Source organism: Mustela nivalis (genome assembly GCF_964662115.1).
Source record: "Mustela nivalis genome assembly, chromosome: 3".
In the NCBI taxonomy this organism is placed as follows: domain Eukaryota; kingdom Metazoa; phylum Chordata; class Mammalia; order Carnivora; family Mustelidae; genus Mustela; species Mustela nivalis.
The window spans coordinates 160,402,297-160,423,904 of NC_139022.1; the positions used below are offsets into that span (position 1 = coordinate 160,402,297).

The 21,608-nt window shown below is 33.3% G+C and overlaps 1 pseudogene across 1 annotated transcript; it reads right to left on the reverse strand.

Moving 5' to 3' along the window:
* Positions 1-558: 558 nt before the first annotated feature.
* On the reverse strand, positions 559-1,139 carry LOC309861875 (small COPII coat GTPase SAR1A pseudogene; annotated as a pseudogene). Its single transcript has one exon. The product of its transcript is annotated as a small COPII coat GTPase SAR1A pseudogene (transcript).
* Positions 1,140-21,608: the final 20,469 nt, after the last annotated feature.

The following is a 21,608-nucleotide window of genomic DNA, read 5'->3' on the forward strand; positions in this document are numbered from 1 at the left end:
GGGAACGAAGGTTGATTACTTTTTGTAGAAGGAAGAATTAAATTGACTATTAACTTTCCACAGCAACCATGGTAACAAGAATTTAGATAAAAAAAAATATTTCTAATGATCTGAAAGAAAATAACTGCCTATCTATAATTCAATTTTTTATAGATACTTTTCAAAAATAGACAAAATCTAAAAAATCTAAGAGAAGGTGAAATTAACCAACCAGAAATGAGTCAGAGAACCTGAGAATGAAAAAGCTGTTGTAAAATTATTCTAGTATGCATAAGTTTTGTTTCAATAACAATATCTGATAATAATAATAACAATAAAATCTTTGGAAATTGTGGTTGTACAACAGAGGTTAAAATCTGCATTCCTCTGTCACTTATTAATCCCAGGTAATTTCCCTCATTATTTCACAGTTTTAACTTATTTTTCATAGTCATCCTTTCTTTTCTTATTTTGTCCTCTTCTTTTTTTTCTTTTTCTTTGCTTTTTTTAATTTTTTTTTTTTTTTTTTTTAGGGTCAGTCCAGAGAAGTAAAACTCTTTTGCTTTCACTGTCCAAACATCAATCAGTATACTGGGAAAGCCAGTGGAAGCCCTTGCCATAGCCTTGCCTCTTGAGCACTCTGCAAGTAACACTTCCATGGGGCAGGGAGTCAGCTCCTTCCAGGTCACAATACCCTTCCTGTGGTCTATCCAAAAAGCCTAAATATCTCATGGAGCTTTTCTTCACTGATTACACCTGTTCTGTTGCTTTTGTTATCCAAGATAAGGATTGGCACATTGGTATTGTTTCATTAGTCATTAAAGCATTTAGCTCAAGTGTGGTTTCCATGAGGTGAGGATGATTTGCACAATACACCGGAAAGACAATCCCACTGATTGCTGGGAGATAATTTTTCCAAACCTGACTTGCTTGCTCATGCCTGCCAAGATCAAAAGTTATAAAAGTCTTTCCAGCAACTGTCACCTGTCTGATGTTGGATCTAATGTTGAAACATATTGGCCCAATCAGTCACTGTTGAGCATGTGTAGAAGAGTGGTTTTGTCTACATCGTCCAAACCCAAGAATACAAGTTTTCCGTATTTCTTATAGAGTCCTAGGAACTGGAGGACACTGTTGATCCACTCAAAGGAGAAATACATCATTAATGCTTACTGTGGCCAACGGGCTCCTCTGGCAGCAGGAGGCTTCCACACTCCCTCACAGCATATAGCCCAGCAGCACCACCACCTGCCCCCCCAACAACCTGGGACCACCAGTTACTCATCTTTTCTTATTTTTCTAACCATCATCCTTCCCTTTGACAACCATGTAAACAGATAATCCATCCAAGGTCACACTCACTCAGTTTCAAAGATCTTTTCCTCTGTTTGGTGTTAGTCACTCTATTCCATGGTTTTACCCTTAATTTTGATTTGTTAACTGTACCTTCTCAAAGATCTTGGTTATTACACAGTAACTGAAACACAGCTGTCCTCTATGATACTGTTTACTATGGAACTGATGTTTTACACAGGAAGACATAATTTTCCAAGTGTTGACTAACCTCAATTCCCTTCATCTGTTTAAGGAATTGGAGTGTATAAACTACTTGAATGTTTGCTGAACACATTCATCATTTATATATATAAAAAAATATAAATGAGAATCACTAAAATAGTCTAATACAGTTAATTTGAACATTACATACATTTAAGAAAAATCTGACATAGGACTAAGGTTCTCCCTGTGTTTAAATGTGGAAAGACTTCACTTTACTCCATCAGATGATTTCTCCATTTGTATATCCTATGTAGGATTTTCCTTTCTTTGCTAAAGATCTATTTATACAGGTCTCTCTTTGTTGTTTAAAAAATAAATAAATAAATAAATAAACAAACAACTGATAAAAAGGCAGATATGCACATTTGTTGTCACTTTGCTGTGTATCTCATTCTAATTTCCTGCCACCAACTCCCAAACTGATCGATATCTTGGCAATTCTCTGATGGCAATCTGCTCAAAGTACCATCTACAGTTTTAAAGATAAAGTCATTATTTTTACATACAAATAACAACAACAAATGACCTTTACACTTTTACTAAAACAGTGTCTGATTACTGATAAGTTCTCAGTCCGGACTACAGCAAACACCCCTGATTCGTGTTACATAATTAGTAAAATTAATTCAAAGGTTTGAAGATGTTCCTCTTGTCCTTTCTCCTCTTCCCATTCCAAAGATAACTTCAGTCTCATTGCTAGACTGGCTGCTTTGTTTATGCCATCAAATAAGAAAAAAGAATAGGCAGGGGAGCCTGGGTGGCTCAGTCATTAAGCGTCTGCCTTCCACTCAGCTCATGATCCCAGGATGCTGGGATCTAGTCCTGCGTGAGCCCCACATCTGCCTCCCTGCGCAGTGGGAAGCATGCTTCTTCCTCTCCCACTCCCCCTGCTTGTGTTTCCTTTCTCACATTCTCTCTCTCCCCTTGTCAAATAAATAGATAAAATCTTAAAAAAAATAAAAAAGGAAAAAAGAATAGGCAAATGAACATTATTTTTCAATATACCACCTGAATCAGAAAAACAGTAGCCCAGAATGTTCTAAAACATATTTTAGGACTTGTTCCAGTCATCTCTCTCTGCCCAAGTAATAATCCTTTCCTCTTATTTCTGAGTGCCAGAGAGCAGTTGCCCTTTTAGATCTGGAGGGGACTTGGGTAGCATAAGATAAATTAGATTCTTGGTTTGGTTTATTGGCTTCTTCTTCCTCTTGTCAGTATTCCACTTATGCTGCTTCCTGTTGTGCACCCTTTTCCCCTCCTCACCAAAGGGCTGACCCCAGAAGACAAAAAAGAGCAGGCTCTGTTGTAAGCTAATTAGAGAGGGTAGATTCCTGGGAAACTGACTACCAGCAACACAGTAACTCTTGAAGATCTTTATATTTAACAAACATTTACCAAATACTTTAGTATGTGCAGGGCTCTGTACTAAGCTTAATTTTTTTTCTTTTTGAGAATATGTCCAAAAGCTTGAGGTGCTTACATTAAATATGTCATTGAATTTTATTGAATCTTATTTAAAAACCCTAGAAAGCTATGTATTGATTGGGCCAGTAAAAGACTGATATTTGGTTTTTTGGGTTTTTTTTTTAAATTTTTTATTTTTTGTAAATATATATTTTTATCCCCAGGGGTACAGGTCTGTGAATCGCCAGGTTTACACACTTCACAGCACTCCCCAAAGCACATACTCTCCCGAATGTCCATAACCCCACCCCCCTTCTCCCATATCACTTGGCATCAGGGAAATACAAATCAAAACCACAATGATATTTGATTTTTAATATGGGAGCTGACTTCTTTGTTTTCTTACTTAAGGAAGACATATTATAAATGCATACACATATACACGATGAAGCATACATACGGCACATGCACACACACACTCCTATGTACGTTCACTATATTCAGTTCTTTTTTTTTTTTAAGATTTTATTTATTTATTTGACAGAGACAAAGACAGCAAGAAAGGGAACACAAGCAGGGACGGGGATAGGAGAGGGAGAAACAATTTTCCCACTGGTAGAGAGCCCTATGTGGGGCTCAATCTCAGGACCCTGGGATCATGACCTGAGCCAAAGGCAGACGCTTAAGGATTGAGCCACCCAGGTGTCCCACTACATTCAGTTCTAATGTCTTCAGCATCTGTCCCAATTTATGAAGTAAACTTAACTTGAATCATCAATTTGAAAATGTATTAGTGTGCAGTAATGACATGTAAATTTCAGGGTTTTTTTCTCTTTATGTATAAAAAATAATAAAATTCATTTATGTTTTAGGGAGTTGTTTATTTGGTTTTCATTGGTTTAAATAACCTAATGGAAAATACATAACCTTGGAATTGAAAAAAAGGAAGTAAATTTTTATTAGGAAACCAACTTTATTGGGCTCTAAAAATAAACTATCACATATAATATTAGATTTTAACTTTATAATAACCTACTTTTCACAAAAAAATTTTGAAAGATAACATAGTAAGTTGAGATCCTGGCATGGTCTCTCTGATACTACACATACACACACACATACAACCAATGTGCCTACAAAGTACAAAGGTATTATAACTAAATTATATAAATTGAAGTGTTATAACCTGATGTTGACATGTGATTATGGCCCAATGTTATAAATATCATTATTCCATTCTCTTTTATGTATTTAATTATTTGGGAAAATGGGTTATTATGAGCTGAAATGCATTCCCTCCCCAAAATGTGTATGTTGAAATCATAACCTCTAGTACCTCATAAGGTGACTGTACTTGGAGATAAATTAACTTAATTTTACATAAAATTAACTTAATTTTAGTTAAGTTAAAATTTTGGCACTACCAAGTTGACAAGTGAAATTTTTGGCAGCAAATGATTTCTATTTCCCAAGAAGTCCACTGAGGATGTACCTATTTTAAAGCAATATTATAGATCTTATGCTTTCATTTATTATATTTGAATGTTATTAACTGTTAATATCTTGTTAAGTGTAGATATAAAATAAATAAACCATATTAATCATCTCTGGGACCTATAGGAAATCAGTATCTAGTTCCCTGGAAGAGTTTTAGATAGCTCTTATCAATTTTCTAGACCACAACTTAATTTTTTAAACTACTTTTATAGTTGTTGTTTAAATAACCTAACCATCTTTAATTTACTGCAAACACATCAATGTTTTATGTCACAATGTATGAGTTTTTGATCTGATTGCATATATACAATACCTATACTTTCAAGTCTTCTGAGGGAAAAATGAGATTGCTAAACTCAATGCCTATAAGCGGCTATAATATATTCATCTAAAGAAGACCAATCATTGCAGATTGTAGAAAACTGGAAAAACTGGAAATTGATCAACATATATAAAGCTATTTAGAGACACTTTTGTTTGATATCGCTGGTCAAAATGAACATATCATGATATGATCAAAGATGTCTGAAGTCTAAATAAGGCCCAATGGTGATACATTTGGTGCTTCCCATAAATTTTCATGATTCTCTATATTTTCAATATGCACAGCACAAAAATATGAGTTTGAAATTCACTTTCTGATTTCACTTTCAATATGTTCCTGACAGATCTTATTTTCAATATGATTAATATAAATAATTCAATTGGCAATGCCTGTATATGAGTAAATTATGAAATTGAATTGAGAATATATGCTACTCTTATGGTAAAATACAAAACATCAGGAAATATAATATTTACATAGTGTATTAAATGAGTAGAGATAAATGAGCTTTACAAGATTTTTGGTTAGGTAACTGTGGCTAACTCCTCATACTATGTATGTTTTTCCTTTAATCTATAAACTCAATGTAGAACGTAAACCATTATCTCATTGACTATGTGTAATTTGTCTTAACTCATTATTCTACATTTCATGTAGTAATACAACCCAGCAGTAGCAAACATTTGACCTTCCCAGTCTATAGTATTGTGCAATCTGACTGCACAATAGGCATTCTCCTTCTCTGGATCACTAATCTGATGATGCATTTTTAATTTTATTCATTCCATTAATATAATGGAGGAATGAAGTTGGTTCTTTGCCTGCAAACAAAATGACATTTAACGTTACGAAAAAATGTAAATAATAGGATTCTGAAATATAACTTGGAAGGTCTTCAAAAAGCTTGACCTTTCTGAGCTTTACATATAAACAAACACCATGAGACTTTATTCTAAAGTAATCTTATATAAGAAAAACTCAGTGTACATAATAATGATAAAATGATAAATACCACATTTTGTTAACCAAAAGGCTGAGTAGTAACAGTTTAACTGGACTATTCTTCTCCTTCTTCTTCTTTTTTTTCCTAACCTCACTTCAAAGGTCAAAGCTAACACAGCCTAAAGGTTCAATCTTTTGGGGACATAGAGAAAGACAAAGTTATAATGGTAGAGACACAAAACTGCAGGAATCATACTTACAAAAGTGATGTAGTGAATGGGATAATTCATTCACCAAAATTTATGCCATTCTCAAACTTGTATATATGGAAAATAATAAAATAATGTTTAGTGGACAAACCATTACTATTTAAGAACATTTTTCAGATATCCACCAAAAGTAAGGTAGTGAAATGTTTTGATCAAATTTAGCTTCTGTTGCTCTTTCCTGTTATATGTGACTTTTTTACTGAGTTCATTTGTGGACCTAAATGCCAAGAGAGTAAAAAAAAAAGAAATATTCTACAGTAAGCATAATGCACCACACATAATGTAAGTGACAAAAATCTATATAAATGGAAGCTTCTTTCTTCTATAGTCAGTTGAACACATTATTCTGTTTTTCCCACAATAATTTATTCTTCATTTGGATCATTGCAAATTGATATTTCTAACACAAATGTTAATTATAGGGTTAATGAGATGCACAATAAAATAATATCAAATGAGTCTTTATATCTCATAGGACTTTAAATATTATATTTAGTCTACATTTCAAATCTGCAATGTACTTAAGCATTCCTTCCATTTTTTTTTTTTTTTTTTTTTAAGCAGGAGATGAAAATGAGGCATTGAGACATTTGGAAGCCTAGGTAATGCCATACAGCTGGTGCAGGTGCAAGCTCAGATTCATTCACTTGAAATTTATGTACTATCAGCACCAAACTGTCATTTGATATTCATGTCTCATTCTTCTAAATTCCTTATTACCTCTCTAGTCTGTCTATTTTGGTTTCTTTGCAGACTCTCCTTGTTTTATTTAGTTTCTTTCAATGGTGATACAACCACAAATCCACCCCCTCCCCCGCTTACCAGCAATCCTATAGTTAGTCCTGAGAGATTTTCACCTATTTTAAATGACTCTAGGCATTTTAATGTGGAGGTGGTTCCAACTTATATTTTAACCTAGATCCTCTCCTTCCTGTGTCTCATAGCAGTGATTATTATAGTGTTGCTGATACAGAAAGATAAATATACAGAAATACACACACACACATATATGGGTAATGTGGTTATGTATATTTATTTTATATTTAGATGTGTGTGTGCCTATATACCTGTGTATGTCCGTAAAGTACACGCAAATACATATTTGCTCTCTGGGCTATGGTTACTATTTCCTGAAACGACTTGTTAAAGAATGTCATATTGGTTATTTTTAACAATTAGTAGTCATATTACAGAAACAATAAAATGCTCACAATCTTTGAAAACTATCTGAGGGTGCAAGTTTTTTTAATTAATCTTTCTTGCTTGATTGCATTTAACTTCCACACCTTCCATTTTTAGACATCATGAGACCGTTCACAGTAACTCTATTTACAAACTATATAAAATCATAATAGAAGAAAATGAGTCATGGAAATAAGTACATGTTATTCAGGATGGTAACAGCTATCAAATATTATGCAAAATGCAGCATGAGTTTTCAATCATCTGATTCTATACAAAGACACCTTTTTTGATGAAGTCATCTGTGAACAGCAATTTGCTGAAACAAGGCATAAAAATGTCCTGAGAATTCACACACTTACCAAAATTCCTAATAGTACTTAGAATTAGGCTATGGGATAGTATCCCAAAGGATGCTTAGAGGAAGCTTCATTGCTTTAGTCATTTAAAAGTAGGTTGGACAAATCTTGGGGGAATATAACTGAAGAAATAATGCTCTACATTTCTTGAAGATTGTCACATTGATTTAATGGCCTTTTTTTTTTTTTCATTTTGAAATTCTATAATAATATGAAACTTTCAACTCAGTTTTATGTTCAGTTTCTCTAGGGTTCACTCTGTGAATTATATCTGTGGACATTTGTGAAGCTTTGTTGATAATTCTGAGAATGCTGTCTATGTGGAGTATTAGTTTATTTCATGGATTACTGACAATGCCTATATTTCCAAAGTTTTCATCATGTTGACACAACATCACAAATTTGTGACATAAAATTGTGAAATAAGGAGTCAATTGGATATCATTTTGTCATGTTTAGAATTTTTTTTAAACCTCAGCTTTTGCAATGGAGAAAGGATGCTATGTAAAAGTATGCTTATGCTAAGTAAAGGAAAATATTTAAGAAGTACCTGAATTTATTTTTTTTTAATTTTTTTTAAGACTTTATTTATGTATTTGACAGAGACAGAGAGATCACAAGTAGGCAGAGAATCAGGCAGAGAGAGAGGGGGAAGCAGGCTCCCTGCTGAGCCGAGAGCCCAATGAGGGGCTTGATCCCAGGACCCTGAGATCATGACGTGAGCTGAAGGCAGATGCTTAACCCACTGAGCCACCCAGGTGCCCTCCAGATTTTATCTTTTTAAGCCTCATTTCCATATATAAATCTGTTAATTCTTGAATTATTTCTTGTGTATTCATTAAAATAATTTATGAGATATAGTTAATATTATATCATCAACATTCAGTGTTTGATCGAGCTCCCCGCTGAGCAGAGAGCTCGATCCCAGGACCCTAAGACCATGACCTGAGCTGAAGGTAGAGGCCTAACCCACTGAGCTACCCAGGCGCCCCAGAAGTACCTGAATTTATTAACTTTTTAATTGATTGATAGCTAGAGGAAGGAGAAGCAGTAACAATTTGAAATATATTAAAATCTGTAATTAGGTTGGAATTTCTTTATTAGTATTAATATTATTGATAATATTTAGAACCAGGTGAGGGGATTTACTGAACCACTTAACTCAAAACAAGAAACAGGGTAAGTTCTTTAGGAAAAGCAAATATATAGTTAATCCCAATAACTATAGAATCATGGTGTCAATATTTTCGATGAAAGTTTTCTAGTCTTTTTTCTAAGTGAAATATCATAAAAATTATGTGAATGTTTAATATTCTTAAGATAGTAAATAAAGTGGAATATATTTTCATTATTTTTTTCAGTTAAAAATAGTATTTTCTCAAGATAGGAAAATACCAAGGATGGAAATGATGAGATTTTAACATCAGCTAGATCTGGCCCAAAACACTTCCTTTGATTCTAATTAGTTAAGAGAATGTACTTGCTGGCAGAATTCTGAATTCTGGAAATATAATGAGTTTTATTCAGAGACACAGTACATTTTTTGCTATATACTTTCACTGCCTTTCTCATTCTCCTTCTTCTTGGCAGGTAAAGTGTAACAAGCTATCTTTATTCCCTTGAGAAAGGCTCTTCTCTTGACTTTTTCTCAGATTTATTAGGTTAGATATATGTTATCATTCTTTCTCTTGTCTTATCCATTTTATTTTATGGCACATAAGTTGAATCCTATTAAAATCTAGGCCCTTTTGGATTATCACAGAATTAATTTTACCTTATTATAGTTTTAAGGTTTTTTTCCCTCAAAGGAAATCAAACAATTTGTATAACTTGCCACTTTCTAAAGCTTATATAATATAAACTCTAATTTTTAAGAAAATATTTAATTTTAGCACCTGTATTTAACATTTAATAATCACATTTGATTTTCATTCCTTATGTTAAATTCTCTTAAAAACTACTGAAACTATCTTGAGATAGAGAACATTAATCTTTATACATGCATGTGAAGAAAAGTCTTTAAATTTTAGGAATATTTTAATTATCACTAGGAACTTGGGAGATAGAACACTACATATTAACCTAGTTAACAACACAAGCAATACATTATCAGTTTCAGATTGAAGATGGAGTAGAGCATGCTTGGACTGAAAATCTCTAAGTAACATAGAATTGATTATTAGAAATTTCAAAGTAATATTTCTATAATGTTTCCAGATTATTTTACATGGTAAAATGGGAGTACATCCACTTTATTAACTTTATATTATGTGGCTTCTAAAGGATTATTCAGACCAGTAGAGGGAATCTTTTTATTTGATTTATAATTATTAAATGTTAGAATATTCCATTCTGATCATTTCCCCAATCCTGGTTAATGGATTTGCAAATTAGGATTCTTTGTGTCTCAACAATCAGTGCTTGGATGGGGCACCTGGGTGGCCTCAGTTGCTGAAGCAACTGCCTTCGGGTTAGGTCATGATCCTGGAGTACTGGATCGAGTCCCATATTGGGCTCCCTGCTTGGCAGGGAGTCTGTTTCTCCCTCTGAGCTCCCCCCATCTCATTCTCCCTCTCAAATAAATAAATAAGATCTTAAAAAAAAAAAAGATCCATGCTTGGAGAATGCAAAATCCAGGCATTACCTAAATGGCCCCACTACCTATGATCTAACTTGAAAACCTGTAAACTTTTGGCTGTACATAGACATTCTACTGTCAGTTTTACCTGATTTCTTCCACCTCTTAGTGCCTACTGTATTCCGTTCACTTTGGACGGTCTCCTAATACCATAATCAAACTTCAATACTATTTGAGCCAAGGGCTGGCAGCCCTAAGATGGGACACTTTGGCATGAATATAGTTTTGAGTTAAAAGCAACAAAGGGATTCAAGTTCTTTACTTCCCCCTAAGCTGCCTGCTGTACCAGGAAGGGAGCCATTAACAGAGGTCTTCTTTACCTAAGAAACTAATTAACATAATAGGTCAACCTTTGTTTTCCAAACACCTCCTTTCACCTTCTTGCTAATGGTCTTTCTCCATTTATTTTTAAGATGTTATTTATTTATTTATTTACTTATTTACTTACTTATTTATTTATTTAGACAGCAAGTTCTGGGAGCAGGAAGGGGAGAGAGAGGATATCAATCAGTCTGTGCACGGAGTCTGAGGTGGGGCTCCATCTTACAACCCTGAGATAATGACTTGAGCCAAAATCAAGTCAGAGGCTTAACTGACTGACATCCAGATGCTCCCGTCTTTCTCCACTTTGTATCCTCAGACTTCTACCTCTTTCCTTATCTTATATAAAAGTATCATGTTACCTCACTGTATTTGGAATTTCAAGTCTATATGGATTCCCCAACTTTCTCCTGTTAATCAGACTCATGCCACTTCAATTCTTAGTCCAGCTGGAAGGTCCTTAAAGGGAAGAGAAAACTCTTCTTTCCTGAAACTACCCTAGAACCTTAAATCTCCACCTGTGAAGATGTGAATTATAGGTTCCAAAAAGCATGTAAGGTTCCTAGGAAGAGTGTTAGGTCTGGCCCAACTGGAGAAGGGAATTACTGTATAGAAGGTTAACCAAATACATGATGCAGGAAAAGGAGATAGAAGTCCCCTCTAATACAACACAAAATGTTCTGTTCTATGTCATGTCATCCCTCTCAATGTACTGGACTAGTTCTTCAAGTATCTACATTTAACAAAGTGAAATGTTCATTATTAATTAATTCTATTCAGTCTGCATTATTGTTATTCTTATTTAAAGCAGGTTAAAAAAACACTATGAATATTCAAACATTTGCAAACAATATCTCAAATGTAAAAACACTGGAATTAATTAGAATGCAAGTCTTTAGCCACTGCATATTTGATTATAATTTCTAAAGGTGACTATACAGGTTATTTCTTTTATACACACACACACACACACACACACACACACACACACACTAGAGCTCCAGCTGCTAGATTAGAATGAGAGAATAGTAATTTTTCCCATAAAATATTTTTTACTATTGCCTATAAATACAGGGAACATAAAGAGTATTGAAATAATCTATATGAAAAATCAGAGAAGATAACAATTAGAGATTGTAAATGATATTAGCATGGTTGACTGTCAAACATATCCACTATATTTTGATCATTATAAGCTGCAGAACAAAAGTCGTGTCCATTGAGTGCCTGGGTGGGTAGTTGGTTGAGCTTGGTTCCTGCTTGGGTCATGATCTCATGGGTTGTGAGATGGAGCCCCACCTCTGCCTGGGCTCCGTGCTCAGTGGGGAGTTTGCTGGAAGATTCCCTCCCTCTGCCCCTCCCCCAACTTCTGAGCACGCATCCCCCTGTGTGTGTGCACACTCTTTCTCTCCCAAAATAAATAAATAAATCTTTAAAAGAGAGAAAGTTGCGTTCATCAAGTCATGTTCTTTTTCTGATCTTTGTAAAAGTGAAATACAGAACACCCACTATATAGCAATATAATATTCAAAGGCACCTGATTATAATTTAAATTAGGAGATTTCCAAATGCATAAGTTTTAGAAGAAAGGTAATTTGGTACAAGGCAAATTCACTATGATTATTAATATAAATATTCACTTATATTGGCCACTATTTGGAACTAGACATTTTAGATGTTGCCAAGTCACTATCCATAAAGTTTTCAATAATCTGTCCACAGACAGAATGAATATATGAGAGTACCCTTTCTTCATATACTAATCAATCCTTGATATTCTCTTTTTAAAAAGAAAATTTTAAAAATACTTTCCAATAATACAAATGGAAACTGTATTTTATGATTCAGTAGGTGAGGTAAGCATTACTACATGTATTCACTGGCTTCGATATCTACTTTTCTTTGATCTGTTTGTTCTTATATTTTACATATCAAGATATGTTTTTAATCTAAATTTTTATTTGCACATTAAGAACTTTGCTTTTTGGTTAACATTATCAACATTATCCAGTTTACCTTTCTTTTGTCTAAATTTGTAGTATTATGACATACTGACCCTTAGCTATTCATTTATTTATTCTTGAAGCATAAGTCCTATATATGCTTCATTGAATGTCTGGAGTTGGTAGGTACATCAGGAAACATCTATATAATTCCCAACCACTATGTTCTAGCCCAACATGCAGCCTTCAATATCTTCTGAATTCTCAAGTAGACCACAGATGGTTTCCAAATATATACAGGCATTTGAAAACCTCACTTGAAGTGATTACTAAATACAATCTAATCAAAATTAACTTTTTCAATTGCATTCAATTTATTTTTCTACACGCAGCTCTACCCACAGTTCAGACAAGACCCATGTCCACTTGTTTGTTGAAGAAAAGTAAAGGGAAATAAGACTTATCCTTCACCTTTCTTATTCCACAGACCCCCCCCCCCCCCCCCCGCCTGTTGCATGCTAGATGTTGTTTCTAACTTTTCCAGGGCTGAATTTCTGAACTATGATAAAAGGAAACAAAGTTTCTCTTGACTGGTGCTGTTGGAATTTGCAATGATGTCTTCTCTGTGGATGATACCCACACATCTGTACTCTTTCACTGCCAGCACGAACTCTGTCATTGCACGCTAGTGGTGACCACTCACAGTTTACATTGACCAAGAGCACCTTACCATTTCACTCAATTTGACTAACCCTACCCACTCACCACCCCCCACAACCTGATAGTGTTAGAAGATGAGACTTTTGGGATGTAATTAAGATGAGATTCAGGGTCCTCTCATAAATAGGATTAAGTCAGGAGAGAGCTTGGTTCCTCTTTCTGCTCTCTGCCATATGAAGATGGATACAAAAGAAGCCAGTCTGCAGCTCAAAAGACAGTTCTCAACAGAACCTAAGTATGCTTGCACTGATTCTTGCACTTTCAGCTTCCAGAACTATAAGATATAAATTGCTGCTGCTTTCAAGTCATCCAGTTTATGGCATTTTGTTATAGGAGCCTGAACTGACTAAAACACCCATCATTCCTTCAAAAACACTGGCTTACTCTCATCCTTGATTGGCATTTTTTACATACTGGCTGGAAGTGAATAATGGATTCAAAGTGGAGAAAAGAAAAAAACAAAACGTTAACTTCATCTAACTTCTCAGCAAGTCACATATAGATTATCGTATTTGTGCAGTATGTGAGTTATATTCAGATATTGTTCTCTCTTCCTTTTTTTCGTACTTCAACTCACTTTAATGTTAGTCATAATACATCAGAAACAAGATGGTATTAAAAAGGGCCAGAGAGAAAGACTCTCTTTTATAAAGAAACAATGAGATTGAGGGTACACCCAGAAGACAGGAAAAGAGAGAACTGAGAGGAAATAATTCAACCCAGAATTGTGTGCCATCGAAACATTTTTTTCAAGGAAAAATGGTGCAAAAAGAACATTTATAGGCTAACAAAAACAAAGAGTATATGCCATCAAGAAATCTGTACTAAAGATATCTATAAAGGGTGTTCTTTTTCTTTTTTTTTTTAATTTTTATTTTGATTCCAATTAGTGAACACATAGTGTTATGTTAGTTTCAGGTGTGCAATATAGTAATTCAACCTTTCCATACATTGTCTGGTGCTCATCACAGATACCGTTCTCTGAAATACTGTGTTTTCCAAGCCAAGTACATGAGTGACTTTAAATTTTGTAACTGTCTTACAGTAAAGGTTTAAACATTTCATAAAGCATTTGTATATTTTCACTAAGTTTTTTTCCTGGATGCTATATTTTTTCTTGATAAATTTAAGAGTACTAACTATATCTGATTTGCTAGTTATAACCCATATAACAATTTTAATTGCAGCTAGTTATCTCTTCTTTTGTCAGAATTCAACTGGAAACTTATTTTAAAATTTATTTGAGGGCGCCTAGGTGGCTCAGTGGGTTAAGCCGCTGCCTTCGGCTCAGGTCATGATCTCAGGGTCCTGGGACCAAGTCCCTCATCGGGCTTTCTGCTCAGCGGAGAGCCTGCTTCCCTTCCTCTCTCTCTGCCTGCCTCTCTGCCTACTTGTGATCTCTCTCTGTCAAATAAATAAATAAAATCTTTGAAAAAAAAATAAAATAAAATTTATTTGATTTTGACCTTGCGGCTTAACCGGGGAGAAAGAGCATATTTCATGAGCTTTAAAAATAAAATTGCATTTCTTATTATTAAAGAGAGATTTGATTTATATATACTTGTTTAGTTTCAGTCCTTTGATTTACCATGGGTTCAAAAAAATGGGTCAGATTGACTAAGAATTTATTTCTTTCAATATCTCCATTTAGTTTCTTTATATATACATTTCCACTTTTAAGTGTATAAATTATGTGACACAAGAGCTCTTTTACTCTTTGGATCATGCTCTTAATTTAAACACTTCTGAAAGACTTTCCTTAGATGCATCTCTGGCGTGAATATGTATGGATGAGCTGTGTTATTTAGCTAATCTTACAGTCATTTTTATTCTTTGCAAATTTAAATTTATCCCATTTATATTGGTTGGAATAGCAAATATATTTAGTTTAAAACTTTTAGCATATTTTTATGTGAATTTCTATTTTAATGCTCTGGGGTTTTCTACTTCAAGGTTTATAAATTACTTTTTCCTCTTTGTGTAGTATTCGTACTTCGTATTTAATAACCTTCAAAGTTTGTACAACATATCCATATTTGTGTAACATACATCCATGTATACTTTTGATTCCCAAATTGGGATTGGAACTATTGGCTTTTGTTACAAATGATACAAAAATTGATAAACTTGTTCTTTTCCTTTTACATCTGGATTTAATTTTGTTTTTGATTTTCCTGATCATTAATTCTAGGATGATAACTGACAAACATTCATAGAAAATCTAAACAAATTTTTAAAAACATTTTCTTAATTTACTATTATTTTTCCAATGTAAATTCTTATTACTAGCACTGCAATTCATAGCCCTGTTTCAGCTCTCCAGCATCTCCCCACCTTTTTTTCTTATTTTTGCTTTCATTTTTTTTATTATGACATTATTTTTTGTCATTTATGACATTTTCCTATGATAAATGTTTCTCTCTTGGTTCTCTATGTTAAGATGCCTGATGCTCAGCACCAGGGGCTTATCCTGGATTATACAGGGAGATACTTATTAGCTAGTTTTTATTATCAGGGAGATCTCTTTGTTCTTAAAGAAACCTTCACTGGCACTCTATTAGCTAGGTTCTTGAGTACATGAGAGTGTCACCTCTTTGCCTCTGTATTTAATAAAAATTGCTTGGATATAAATTTCTTCACTTACACTTTCTTTTTGCCTTGAGTATTAAATTTGTTCCTTTTCTTTTGACATTGTGAGACTAGCTTGATTACTGATTCTTCCCTCTTAATCATCACCAACAGCAATACCAGGACCACATCACTCACCACACACAAATCCACACAAGCACATTCTGTGCATGAAGTCAATTGTTTCATAAAACTATTCACTTACTTCAGATCTTAGTCACTTCACTTGGATATTATTCAATATTTCTGTATGAAAACATATGTAATATGATTACCCTTTCATTTAGATTCCCAGTGTTTGTTTATAACCTTTATGTCTCCTTCCTCTCTGTAAAGTTTTTCAAGGGTAACTACTCTTAATTTGGGTCATACTGAATTTATAATTATTATAAGGTTTCTAAATATGCTACTGCCATTTATTTATTTACTTACTTATTTTCACTACAATGATGAGAAGACACTCCTCTCAGTTATTTTATTCTTGCCATATGCATTTATTTTACTCAAGAATCAGTTACAGAATTCATTAAAGAAAATGTGTTTCCTTATTTTGTGAGAGTTGCTTCATTGTTTTTGATCATTCACTGTATCAGTGAACAGTGAAATACCATTTTAATTCTCACTTGTAAGTGACAAGATTTTATTTTCTCTGGAAGGTTTAGTATTTCTGTTTACAACTGGCTTCTGATATTTTTCAGTGATATTATTTGGTGGATTTCATTTCCTTTCACGTATCTTGATATTTTTTGTACCTTCAATCTAGCAGCATAGGTCCTTTAGCTGCAAAAACTTTTGTATCATTTCTTAGGAAAAATAATTTTCTACACTTGTGTGGTTGCTATCACATCCTGCGATACATAAAATTTTCAGAACTTCTGGACCAATTTTAAAGTATATTATTTTTCTCTAACAGCAATCTTTTTGTTCTAGCTTTTGCTATATTTATTCAATTTATACTACAACCTAGCTATTAAATAATTTTCCTCCAAAATTATCTGTGATGTTAAGACCTAATTTTATTCTCTCCATTTTATATAATATTCTCATATAGTTTAATTTATAAAATTTCTTTCCAAATGCTTACCGTTAGTCCATCCAAACTTTTTTCAAGTGTTCTCAATGTTTTATTTTTCCTACATTCCCTAGAGTTTTATTTTTTTAATTCATATGGATTATTAATCCCTCAGTTTGGGAAATTTTCTTCAATAGTCTAAGGATCTTTCATTCAGAGGCTTGAGTGGAAACTTTAAAATTCCATGGAAAGCTCTTTAAATGTGGTGACCTAAGGTAGTATTTTTCTTTAGGTTTCATTTCTCCATAGAAAAGAAAAAGAAAATTATCAAATGTACTGCTATTACATTTGATGCCTACTCCATTTCTTTACAGAAATAGAACATAGGGGTATGTGGTTGTATGTGTAGGTATTTGAGTGTGTGTTTATGTGCGTGTTTTGGGGGGCATGGAGACAGAGACAGAGAGGCATGGTAGGACAGGAATAATAATGGAAGGCAGGATTTTAATATGCTTCTTTTCATTGCAAAAATGAAAATAATGATAAAAGTTTGCAATTAATCCTACAATCTAATTTCAGAGCAAAATTAGCAACCGTATCAAAAAATAAAGTGTTTTCTTCTCTGTACCATTTAAAAAGGGTATTTATGTAACTGGTAGAATTGACGTTTCTCCAAGTCTAGAAATGGTTTCTACATGTAAAAGTTTTTTGTAGTTTTAAGTCCATACTACTTTGATATATTTTTTGCCTTAAATTCTGCTTCCAGAAAGCATCAATAACTTACTTCAGTTTTTAACTCATAAATTTTAAGTCAAATATATTTTTAAAATGTCTGTTTGAATGGGGGCATATTATGTTAATCTACTTTTTCATATTGTCTCACCCAAGTTGTCTTCATTTCATTGTGTAATATTTGTGATATATTAGAAGTAGTTAGCTTTAAGCAGATCAGTTCTCAATACAGAAATTATTGTCAAATCTTTCATACAATGTCAATGAAAACAAATTTCCCTATTGATGCATGAATTGCAGTTACTTAAATGCAAAACCAAGTTTCTGCTGTATGGTTGTCTAGAAAATTTGTGATACTGTATCATTTTAAATGCTTTCACCTCAGGAGAGTAATCAAACTACTGAGGTCCAGAGCAGAAGACCTGCTTAATAAATAAAAAAAAGGCACCTTAATTTTCAGAAACAAAAATATCATTCTAAATTAATCCATATACATGACAATTACAAAACAGAAGGGTGGGAGGTGATAAGGCTAATTTACGTATTAGTGGTGATTTTTTTCCCTCAAATTAATTGTCTAGAGTTACAAAAATTTAAATCAAAATATATGACATTAAAAACAGTTGTACAGGGTGCCTGGGGTTTTTTTAAATACATTAGAGATAAAAGGTTGCTAGAGGAAGATGACAGATGAATGAGAAGATGAGCAAAGAAATATGAACAACTTCTAGAAGTTAGGAAAGGGAAGAAAATGGATTGTATTCTCCCCTACAGTCTCCAGAAAGGAATGCAGCCCTACTAATAAGCTGATTTTAGTTCAATGGGGTCCATGACAGACTTCTAAAATAAAAATGTTACAAAAGATAAATGTACGTTGTTTTAAGCTACTAAATTTCTGGTAAATTGTTAAAATAGCAAAAGGAAACTTGGTATCCAGAAAAGTTTTTATTAAGTAATCACTTAATTCTTAGTGAATGAAGCTTTCAAAATAGTCTTATGATTGATTTTTAGGTCTTTTCAATGTTTTTCTCTTCCCCGAATTTACAAATCGTATTTGTAGGCCTAGCATGGAGCATAGCAAGAAGAAATCACCAAGAGCTGAGTGAAATAATCAATGAAGGAATTTATGATATGCATTTGATTTTGTAACTAACTATACTTCAAACATTAACATAAATTATTTATTAGAGTTGAAAAATTACTCCTCAGTAAACGTCTCCTCAATTATTGCCTCTTTTGGTTTTGATGGCAATAAAATTGTCTATCAACATCATCCAATGATTTTGATGCATGTTTGAATCTGGTCATTTGGTGGTAATGGCGAAAGATTAGAGTGGGGGCTAGTAAGCCCATAGTTAGAAAAAGACTCACCGCACTCAGCCCCCTGAGCTGAGAATAAGTCATTTGGATTGTATGCAAAAATAGGAATGTAGACACAGGTAAAACGACATCATTTGATTTGGTGGAAAGTAGAAAGAAACTGTTATCAGCAGAAAAAAGTTCTAATCCCAAATCTGGAAATTCGTCACATTCTAGGTCAGTGACCTTGGGGAAATCTAGATTTCCTGCATGTCTGTTTCTTCACATACAATATGAGGAATTTGCATTAGAAGGGCTTTGTATCTCTAATTTTGTTTCTTTAGATCATACATTCTCCTTATTTTAAGAGTTAAATTTGGTAACAAAAAACATGAGCTGCATAGGGGTCATCACTCAGGTGAGAAAGGAATTTAGTCATCAATAAGAGGCTAGCAAGCAATTTTCACGCACATTATCACATTGCTCAGGAACTCTCTTTCCTCCGTTCCTGCGTTAAACTGATAGGAATGCTCTTGGCTCATACGTAATTTTGCTTCCTTAGTAAATAATCTGATTGTTTACAACCTGACTGTTCTCTCTTACATGTTGCATCACACAATTTTCCACTCTAACCTCTTCACATGGTGGGAGTTTGTCAGGAGACTCAAATATCAGGGGCCCCTGGGTGGCTCAGCGGGTTAAAGCCTTTGCCTTTGGCTTTGGTGGTGATCCCAGGGTCCTCAGATGGAGCCCCACATCAGGCTCTCTGCTCAGCGGGGAGCCTGCTTACCCCTCTCTGCCTGCCTCTCTCCCTACTTGTGATCTCTGTCTGACTTATGATCTCTGTGAAATAAATAAATAAAATCTTAAAAAAAGAGAGAGAGACTCAAACACCAGATATATATACATTTCAGAAGAAATGTACTGAGTTCACAAAATAGTGAGATTTTTAAATTGATTTTTCATTGAGTCACTCATTTGTTTATAAATCCAGCATTATATTATATTATTTCATACCCTCCAAATATGTAATGTTCTATTCTTTTTTTTTTTTTTTTTTTTTTAAAGATTTTATTTATTTATTTGACAGAGAGAGATCACAAGTAGGCAGAGAGGCAGGCATAGAGAGAGAGAGGAGGAAGCAGGCTCCCTGCTGAGCAGAGAGCCCGATGCGGGGCTCGATCCCAGGACCCTGAGATCATGACCTGAGCCGAAGGCAGCGGCTTAACCCACTGAGCCACCCAGGCGCCCTGTAATGTTCTATTCTTAACATAAAACTTTAGTCTATATTATAGAGCTAAATATTTATATAGAGAGAGCTTCTCTGTATTATTTGCTAAATTAATTTGTTCAAGTTATATGTAGTGTTAGCATTGTGAATGCTGTTTTATTTTTAATAATGGTTGATTATTGCTAGTATAGATTATATGATGTTTTTCTATGTAGAAATGCTGCTAAACTTTCTAATAAGCTTCTGTAAATTCTTAATTTTTTTCTATATAGAGGATTATATTACTGATAATTGCAGGTTTATTTCTTCTTTTAAAATATTTCTGTTCTTATTTCATTTTACATTATTGTAGATTACACTAGCTCCTCTAGAGCAAATAGTAAAAAGCAGCAATAACAGTTAATAATATCTGGTCTGCTTATCTTTTGCTTTTCTCTTGTTCATACAACAATTTCTGTAGACTTTTTTTATCGTCCTTAACAAATAGAGAAAATTATTAATAATGAGTTTTTTAAATAAATGTATATATAAATATATACACATACATACATATATGTATGTTTTGAACTTATTTTTGAAATAGAAACAAAAGGGAACTTTATCTTTCCTGTATATACTGAAATAATCACCCAATATTTAATTTATTCATTGATAAATTACATCACATTGACAGATTATTTAATATTGAGTCTTTCTTCCTTTGAACAATTTTTTTTAATCCTGACTCAGATATATAAATTTATACATTTTAGAAATTTTATTGACTAATTTCTTTTTTCACTTCTATTTTATCAACAAAATTATCTTTTAACTTCATTTTCTTAAACTAATAAGCTGAGATAATTGTAGAATCATATTGTAAGAGGTAATAACAAAGAGTTTTTTTTGTAGCCTTTACTATTTCTCCTACTGGTAACATCTTACAAACCTATACTACGATACCACTATCAGGATATTGCTATTGATAAAGTCAAGATACAGAACATTTTTATCACCAGATAGATCCTCCATATTGCTCTAGGATAACCACATCTGCTTGTCCCCAACCTCCAATCCCAGAAACCAATAATCTGTTTTCCATTTATAAAATTTTGTCACTTCAAGAATCTTATCAAATGGAATAGTACAGTATGTAGTTTTTTTTTTTTTTCATTCAACAAAACTCTTTGGGTATTCAACAATGTTTATTAATCTTTTATCAAAAGTTTATTCCTTTTTATTGCTAGTTAGTATTCCATTGTAAGACAATTTGTTTAACTAATGACCTTTGAAGGATATCTGGGTTGTTTCCACTTTTAGGCTATTAAGAATAAAGCTGCTAAACATCTTTATACAAGTTTTTGTGTATACCTAAATTCTCCTTGTTTTAGGACAAATGTTAAAGAATCCAATTTTGGTTCATCTGTTAGGTTCATGTTTAGTCTTCTGCCTGACCATCTTAATATTTCTACATATGATGCTTAAGTGATCCACATTTTCTGCATCCTTGTAACCACTTGGTGTTGTCTCTATTTCTTATTTTAGATATTCTGTTAGGTGGGTAAAAATTTGTATTTTCCTAATGTCT